The sequence below is a fragment of the Henckelia pumila genome, chromosome 4 (genome assembly GCF_033568475.1).
Source record: "Henckelia pumila isolate YLH828 chromosome 4, ASM3356847v2, whole genome shotgun sequence".
In the NCBI taxonomy this organism is placed as follows: domain Eukaryota; kingdom Viridiplantae; phylum Streptophyta; class Magnoliopsida; order Lamiales; family Gesneriaceae; genus Henckelia; species Henckelia pumila.
In genome coordinates this window covers 57,918,494-57,927,423 of record NC_133123.1, presented here as the reverse complement: position 1 = coordinate 57,927,423, position 8,930 = coordinate 57,918,494, and positions in this window count along the sequence as shown.

Genomic DNA, 8,930 nt, shown 5'->3' with positions numbered 1-8,930 from the left:
TTAAAATAGGTTTTAGGATAATTAAAAGTTTTAAATATAAAATATAAAATTTAAAAACTCCCATTAAAAGTTAAAATCTGATAATTTAAGTTAAAAAATATAAAAATCCCGAAATTACAAATTTAGGAAATTTCAAAAATAAATAAAAGTCATTAAAATGGCTAAATTTAGATAAAAATGGGCTCCTAAAATTATATAAAATTAAATACTAAAAATTTTGAGGTAATAAAACTCAAAATAATATTTTAGGGATCTAAAAAGGCTCATGAAATTAATTGGCTAGAAAGTTGTCATCTCGTCTGTCCACGGTCCCATCTACGCGATCAAAACAATTAAATACTATAAATCATAAAAATCACTAATTATGGGTTAAATGCTTAAAAATAAATTAAATCATGCACAAATAATTCACATAATTATTTAACCCATAAATCACAAATTTAAATAATTAAATTCCCTAATTATGCATGCAGATTTACGTATTTAAAATACCGGGTGTTACAATATTGGTGGAAGCTTGCCTTAGTCTTGATGTGTGTACAGTGGTTGCGATTATGTATAACTATCAGGAGGATGTTTATCGACCAAATTCATGAGGTGAATAACCTATGATCGAGATGGTGTAGATCAATCAGAGGCGTGATGACTTCCATTGCAATGTATGCGTGATTTCGCAGGCCAATGGCTAGGAGATGACGTAGCGTCATAAATTGCAAGTGATGATAGGTATAATCAGGGCACAGTGTTGAGGTTATACTAAGAAACGTGGACAGCAGAATGTACTAGACATGATGGTTTAAGTTCCCAGTATTTCTTGGGAAGCCGGTTGTGCTTCAGGGAGAGTGGGGAGGATAACCAGTCTAGGGAACATTGTGAGCAGTTACGTTGGAGAATAGACTTGAGTCAACTGGATTATCTTAAAGCGAGATTCATGTTAGAATGTGTCAGCACAATGTTAGGATTAGTATTTTCCTGACTAGAGGTGTTGAACACCGAGAAATTTTGAAACCATTAGATGGTTAGATTCGATAAGTAATTCGACGAATGCAGTAAAACCAGTCAGGTTATGACTTGGTCTTCATCAGTATAAGATTTCCTTTGAGACGATAATCTCGATCAAGTGGGTGTTGGTATCTTTCGTGACCAGAGAGATCGGGGTCAGTTTGGAAGACGTATCAATGTTGTGATATGCGAGTGCTAGAGGAGTTCGATTGTCGATCAGTAGCGCAGTAATTTTCAGCTGGGAAAATGTTAATGCGTTTTAGCATTAATGAAGCTTGTAGAGAATTCGACGGGAGTCTGAGTGTGTCGGAGGATATTTCGACCAGACACTCGAGCAAGGATTTCTTGTACGTTCTCAAAGATTTACCCTAGATTTCGAGGACGAAATCTTTTAAGGGGGGAGAATGTAGTGACCCGTATTCAGAATTAACGATTAATAAATAATTAATCGTGTAATCATGTTTAGATTAAGTTAAACATTATTAATGAAATTTCAAATGGGTTAACGGAGTCCAGAAATGGATTCAGGACACTCGAAAATGGTCGGGAAGGTTTTGAGGGTTCGGATGGTTCGGAGGCTTAGAACCGGGTTAGGAGGCTCCGAACTGGATCGAAGGATCCGAACCAAAGATCGGGGGATCCAAACGGGTTCGGAGGATCCGAGCTCGGATCGGAGGCTCCGAAGATAATGCGTCATGGGTGACAACATTGATGGGTCTTCGGAGGATCCGAAGTCAGGATCGGAGGCTCCGAACAGGAACGGAGGCTCCGAAGTCAGGAACGGGGGATCCGAACAAGTTCGGAGGATCTGAAGTCGAGTTCGGACGGCCCGAACTTTGCCTATAAATAGAGGTCCGAAATTTCATTTTCAACTCGCACCTCTCCTTTTCCTCTCTCAATTCCTAGGCCTTCTAATTCAGATCTAGGGAGATCTAGGCATCCAATGAGGAATCCGAAAGTGGCATAGCGATCCAGGCGTCGTAGCGAAGCTGTGGCCTAGTTTTGAGACAATTGTCATCAGCGGGCTGACGACGGACGCAGGTATAGCTATGGTCTCCTTAAATTATTTAGGAGTATGCAATAGCTTAGTTAAGGCTTTTAGAGCTTAATTATTGATGCATGGGTATTTGCATTGTAAAGCTGATATAGGCTTGGAACCTAGAGCGGGACTGCTAGGAACTGCCTGTAGAAAGGTACATAAGTACAGACTGAGATAGCCAACGGGTTTTGCATGCTTATATGTTGCATTTGTGTGTCATATTATTATGCAGCATGTGCATATCATATTGTGTCTGTCCATCTTGTGAGATGAGCCATGTAGGGCCGCTCAACCCTGTCTGGACGGGTGATGTCTAGTGCCCAGTGACTGACGGGACATGGGTGATTAGCATCTGGGGACACAGTCCACATCCTATAGGAATGAGCAGTGTACACAGGGTTTGCTCCCCGGGTTGTACCACTCATGTCCTAGGCGCCATTACTGAGCAGTTGTATACAGTTATCCCAGATATGGATGCCCTATCATTTGCATGCATCATATTTGTATGTTTTACCCAGTGCTTTCGTATTGAGCTTAGAGCTCACGTCCAATACTTTCTGTGTATTTGGACATCCCATTCAACGGGGCAGGTTTAGGTGCAGGATTGAGCACCAGTAGCTTGGAGTAGCCAGTGACCAGTGAAGACAGCAGGATTAGCTGTAAGTTTTGCCTTTAGGCTATTTATTCGATTTGGTTGTATAAATCAAATTGGTTTAACCGGTTGTATTCTGCCGGTCTGTTTTTATCTAAGTCTTCCGCAGCGATTTATTTAATGCATGTTTAATTATGCTCTTAACTCTGATTAGGTAGCGGATCCGGGTAGGGTCGCTACATCTACTGAACTCATAAGTTGACAAGATATTTGCCGTATTCAAGAAGTCACGAATTCTCAGTTTTCAGAAAGTTTACAAGAAAACTTAAATGAAAAAGACGAAGCATTTAAGGAGTCGTCTGTTAAAGTATGAAAAGCCATAAAGCATTTAATGTGAAGACACATTGAATAGACAATTTAAGGCGCTCCTAGTACATATATTCAGAAGATATTATCACATTTCACAGATCAAGGACTGATATCTGACACCAAAGACGTTTCCTACCGTTGACAGAAGGAAAAAGATGTTGGAGAAACTGATATAAATATCAGAGCTTGCCAACAAGGAAGACAGAGTCACGCTTACAAAGATTTTCATACTTGAGCATTTGAAACCACCTCTCGAATACTCGACTGCTCACTCATCCCTTCGCTCAAAAGCATATCCGATCTATAAAGAGATCTTTTGTGAGACATCGGTTCTAAACAACTTATCTCGGATTAAAAAACTATTAGCATACAAGATCCAAGACTAAAAGTAAAAGAATTATTATTATTATTTTTTTTTTTACAGAAGGGGGTGCGCCTGGGCGGCGAAAAACTGCAGCCCGGGCGCCTCCCAAAACAGCAACCTGCTGTTTGGCTCGAAGGGGTGTGCGCCCGGGCGGCTAAAAACTGCTGCAGAACTAGGAAACAACAGAAAAACTAGGAGGCTCGACTCCAACACTTCCAAAACGAAATCATTCATTACAACGCAACTCAAAACGTTAATACATATGCATAATTCAATACAAAGTAGTTCTAAAGTTATACAATCTCAAACTGAATAACAACATAACAAGTTCGAGTTCTAACATGCTTAAATCTTAACTAGATAAACATGCTGATACGACTTCTAAAACCGAGTCCCACTACTAACTCTCCCTCTTGAAGCTAACCGGGTCTTCGCTGACTCGATCCTGCCCCACCTGTTGCCAAGTACACATACAAAACAAAGCAACAACCGGATAACCGATGAGAATGATAATCCCAGTAAAAGCAACATATCAAGTAATACAAGAATAAACATGCTTTCAAGACAACAACGTAATCAATAACAATGAAATGAAATGCATGTCTTTAAACCGGGATATCAAATCTGATAAACGAGGGATTGCTGCTGTGCTTTTGGGATCCCGAGGATGATATCATGTAATGACTCACCGACTCTTCCAATCGAGGTGGTGTCATGTATCCCACTCCTCTAGACTTTGAGCAACTATAATGAGTATGCTAGCACTAGGCGAAATGACTACGACCTAGGCCACTCATCATAGTTCCCAAACGTCTAAACAAAAAGGGCTATTCTGCCCGCTGAAGTCAAAGTTGTCTCAAGATGAATGCATAACAAAAACATAAAACATAGCCATGTAACAAGAGCTCAAGCAAAATCAACAAGACACAAGTTCCTCATGCTAGAAAAAGTGTAGATGCAATATGTGATTTAAAAGGGAAAACTCGAGAACCAACTGTCCCGAGTATGCTATCCCGCTATGATGACTGCTTTTACCTTTCAATGCAGTAGCTCCAACTCTGGATAAGCTACAACCAAAAGATTGTATCAAACACTAAACAATCTAAACAACAATTGCGGTTCAAGGTAAATCTCTTTACCGTTCTTCGCCCAAATCTCGACGACCAATGCTGTTAACTCCGGGCTTGACAACTCTAAACGAAACTGTTTAGATACAAAAGATGATCAACAACATCGAACAACTCAAAGCCCAAAGTACAACAACTCAAATGGTTCGAAATCTCAAAACTCAAATCGACGACATAACGACTATAAATTGAATAAACCGGAAATGCAGACAACTGTTCAATAACGATATAACCTCATATCAATGCCCAAAACCACAATAACAAGGAAAACCCACCAATCTCAAAATCCAAGTTTTCGAAAATGGCTTCCAAAAATCATAACAAATCCGAACGTCGCTCTAATTCAAAACTGACAGATAATAAACGATCAGAACTCTGTCAAGAACAACATACTCGAATCTCGAACGATTCTAACAACATCCAAAAACTAGAATGTATCTAATCGTAGAAAAACTTACGGTATAACGGAGCTCTTGCTGCAGTGATCGCTAATCTGCCTTCAGAAATAATTTCCAACGGCCGGATCGTGCTCGGACTGAAATCCCAAAGCTTGGAAAAGCATGGAGGCGTGAGAATGGAGGTGGCGTTCAAGGAGGAAGAAGATGAAGTGAATGGACCAAGTCAACTAGACAAGATAATATATAAAATCCAATATTTGCGTTTTAGTCCCTGAAAATTCCAAAATTTGCAAAAAGGACCCTGATCAAAATCAAGTCGGCTCTTGAACTCTGCAATCTTCGATTAACTCAAATAAACTCATTTAGGATAAAATGGGGCGTTACAATTCTCCCCCACTAAGAAGAGATTTCGTCCTCGAAATCAACGAGAACCACAACTCATAAGATAGAATAAAGAACTAAAGACAGTAAGAAGAACTCACGTCATCCGAATAACTCCGGAAATCGCTGTCTCATATCAGATTCTAACTCCCAAGTCGCTTCCTCGACGCCGTGACGGCTCCACTGCACTTTCACCAACGGAATCAACTTGGTTCTGAGTTGCTTCTCCTTCCGATCAAGGATCTGAATCGGTCGCTCAAAGTAGCTCAGAGTATTGTCTAACTCGGCTTCGTCAGGCTGAAGAACATGAGAAGGATTTGGATGATACTTTCGCAGCATAAAAACGTGAAAAACGTCGTGAATACCAGATAAAGACGGAGGAAGTGCAAGTCTGTAGGCAAGATCGCCTATCTTCTCGAGAATCTCGTACGGACCGATGAATCTCGGAGATAACTTCCCTCTCTTACCGAATCTGACAGTGCCTCTGAACGGAGAAATCTTCAGAAAGACTCGGTCTCCCTGATCAAAACTCAGAGGTCTACGCCTGACATTCGCATACTTCGCCTGCCTATCTTGAGCTGACTTCATTCTTGTCTGAATGATCTTAACCTGCTCTGCCATATCTCTAAGCATCTCCGGTCCCAAATCTGGTGACTCGGACAAATCATCCCAAAACAAAGGAGATCGGCACTTCTTACCATACAAAGCCTCAAAAGGCGCCATACTGATACTCGTTTGGAAGCTGTTGTTGTAAGAAAACTCGACAAGAGGCAAAGAATCTTGCCAACTAGTGCCAAAGTCTAGCACTACCGCTCGCAGCATATCCTCTAACGTCTGGATAGTTCGCTTTGACTGTCCATCAGTCTGAGGATGATAAGCTGTACTCAGATGCAATCGAGTACCAAGTGCCCCCTGAAGACTGTGCCAGAAGTGCGAAGTGAATCTAGGATCTCTGTCTGAAATGATCGACTTCGGCACACCATGCAATCTCACAACATTGCTAACATACAACTCAGCCATCTGATCATGACGATATGTCATCCTGTACGGAATAAAACATGCAGACTTCGTCAATCGGTCGATCACTACCCAAATGGCATCGCATCCTCGAACGGATCGTGGTAGCTTTGTGACGAAATCCATGGAAATGTGATCCCACTTCCATTCAGGAACAGATAGACTGTGCAACAGACCTCCTGGTCGCTTCCGTTCTGCTTTTACTTGCTGAAAGTTCAAACACCGAGATACAAATCTCGCAACATCACTCTTCATTCTCTTCCACCAGAACTGTTTCTTCAGGTCTTTGTACATCTTACGACCTCCAAGATGAATACTAAACCGACTGCAATGAGCCTCTCGAAGAATACGCTGCCTCAACTCCGAAATATCAGGCACAACAATACGGTTATTCACAAACAAAACGTCATCTCTAACCTGGAATTCAGACTGATGCCCAGATCTGACTTTCTCTAATGAAACCTGAATGCTCGGCTCAGACTTCTGTGCTTCTCTGATTGCAACAAACAACTCCGGTTCGGCTTGAATAGAAAACACTCTGATCGTCTCCCTATCTGTTTCAAACTCTAAACCAGAAGTGCAACAATCATCGATCAGCTGAGAAACACCAATAGTAGAAAGAGATAAAGAACAAAGCTTTCGGCTCAAGGCATCTGCAACTGCATTCGACTTTTCCGGATAATACTTGATTTCACAGTCAAAATCCTTCAACAGATCTAACCATCTTCTCTGTCTCATATTCAGCTCTGCCTGTGAAAACAAGTACTTAAGGCTCTTATGGTCAGAAAAGATCTCGAAAGACTCACCATACAGATAGTGACGCCAGATCTTCAGAGCAAAGACGATCGCAGCTAGTTCAAGATCATGAACCGGATAACGAGTCTCATGCGGTTTCAGTTGCCTCGATGCATACGCTATCACATGCTTATGCTGCATAAGAACACAACCCAAGCCTTGGTTAGAAGCATCACAATAGACTGTAAAACCTCCAGTACCCTTCGTAATAGAAAGAATCGGAGCACTGGTCAGTCTCCTCTTCAGATCAAAAAATCTAGCCTCACAATCTGAAGTCCAGACAAAAGGCGCATTCTTCTGAGTCAGCTGGGTAATTGGCCTGGCAATAGACGAGAAACCCTCGATGAATATGCGATAATAACCAGCTAAACCCATGAAACTTCGGATCTCAGGTACTGATGTCGGTCTAGGCCAATTCATAACCGCTTCAATCTTGCTGGAATTGACAGAAATCCCATCTCCAGAAATGATATGACCGAGAAAGATGACTCGATCCAACCAGAATTCACACTTAGACAACTTGGCAAACAACTGCTCAACTCGAAAAATCTACAGTACGGTCCTCAAGTTCTCTGCATGGTCAGTACGGTTCTTTGAGTAGATAAGAATATCATCGATAAAGATAATGACGAACTCATCTAAATAATGCTGAAAGATACGGTTCATCAAACCCATAAAAACCGCGGGAGCATTAGTCAAACCGAACGGCATGACTATAAACTCAAAGTGACCATACCTTGTTCTGAATGAGGTCTTAGGAACATCTTCCTCTCGCACTCGCAGCTGGTGATAGCCTGACCTCAGATCAATCTTCGAATAGATAGAAGAACCCTGCAGCTGATCAAAAAGGTCATCTATTCAGGGTAAAGGATACCTGTTAACTGTAGCCTGATTCAACTGACGGTAGTCGATACAAAGCCGCATAGAACCATCCTTCTTCCGAACAAACAGAACAGGAGCACCCCAAGGCGATACACTAGGTCTGATGTATCCCTTGGCAATCAAATCTTCAAGTTACTCCTTCAACTCTCTCAGTTCAATAGGTGCTATACGATAAGGAGCTTTGGAAATAGGTTGAGTACCTGGCACCAAATCGATGCTGAATTCGATCTCTCGAGTAGGTGGCAATCCAGGAACATCTTCCAAAAACACATCAGAAAAATCTCTAAGCACTTGTAAATCTACCAAAGCTGGGCTAGATTTTAGTACATCAACTCCATAAACCAAAAATCATTCTGCACCTCTCTACAACAAACGAGTCATAGATAACACCGAAATCAAAGGAATTCTAGATCGAGAACCCTTACCAAAGAATTTCCACTCGTTTGCCATTTCAGGTCTGAACCTGACAACTTTCAGAAAACAATCGACTGTTGCCCTGTACTTGGTCAAAGCATCTATACCGACAATACAATCAAAATCTGACAGTCCAAGCACAATATAGTCGAATTCTAACAAATTCCCCTCAAAACAAAGTTCACAGTTCCTGACTAGTCTGACAGAAACAATTCCTCCACCCAAAGGTGAAGTAACAGCTACTACAGTAGGCAACAACTCAGTAGGCAAGGCATGCAATAACACAAATTTCTCAGAGATAAAGGAATGGGAAGCACCTGTATCTATCAAAACATGAGCAAAATGACCAAAAATTTAACAGTTACCTGCTATAACATCGTCAGGTGCTGCCTGAGCCTGATCCTCTATAGTAACCCGCATTTCTGATTAGTGATTAAACGAGTAATTAATCACATGATCATGTTTAGATTAAGTAAAACATGATTAAGTAAGTACCTGTTGGGATAACGGACATCAGAAATTGATTCAGAGCACTCGAATTAATTGAATT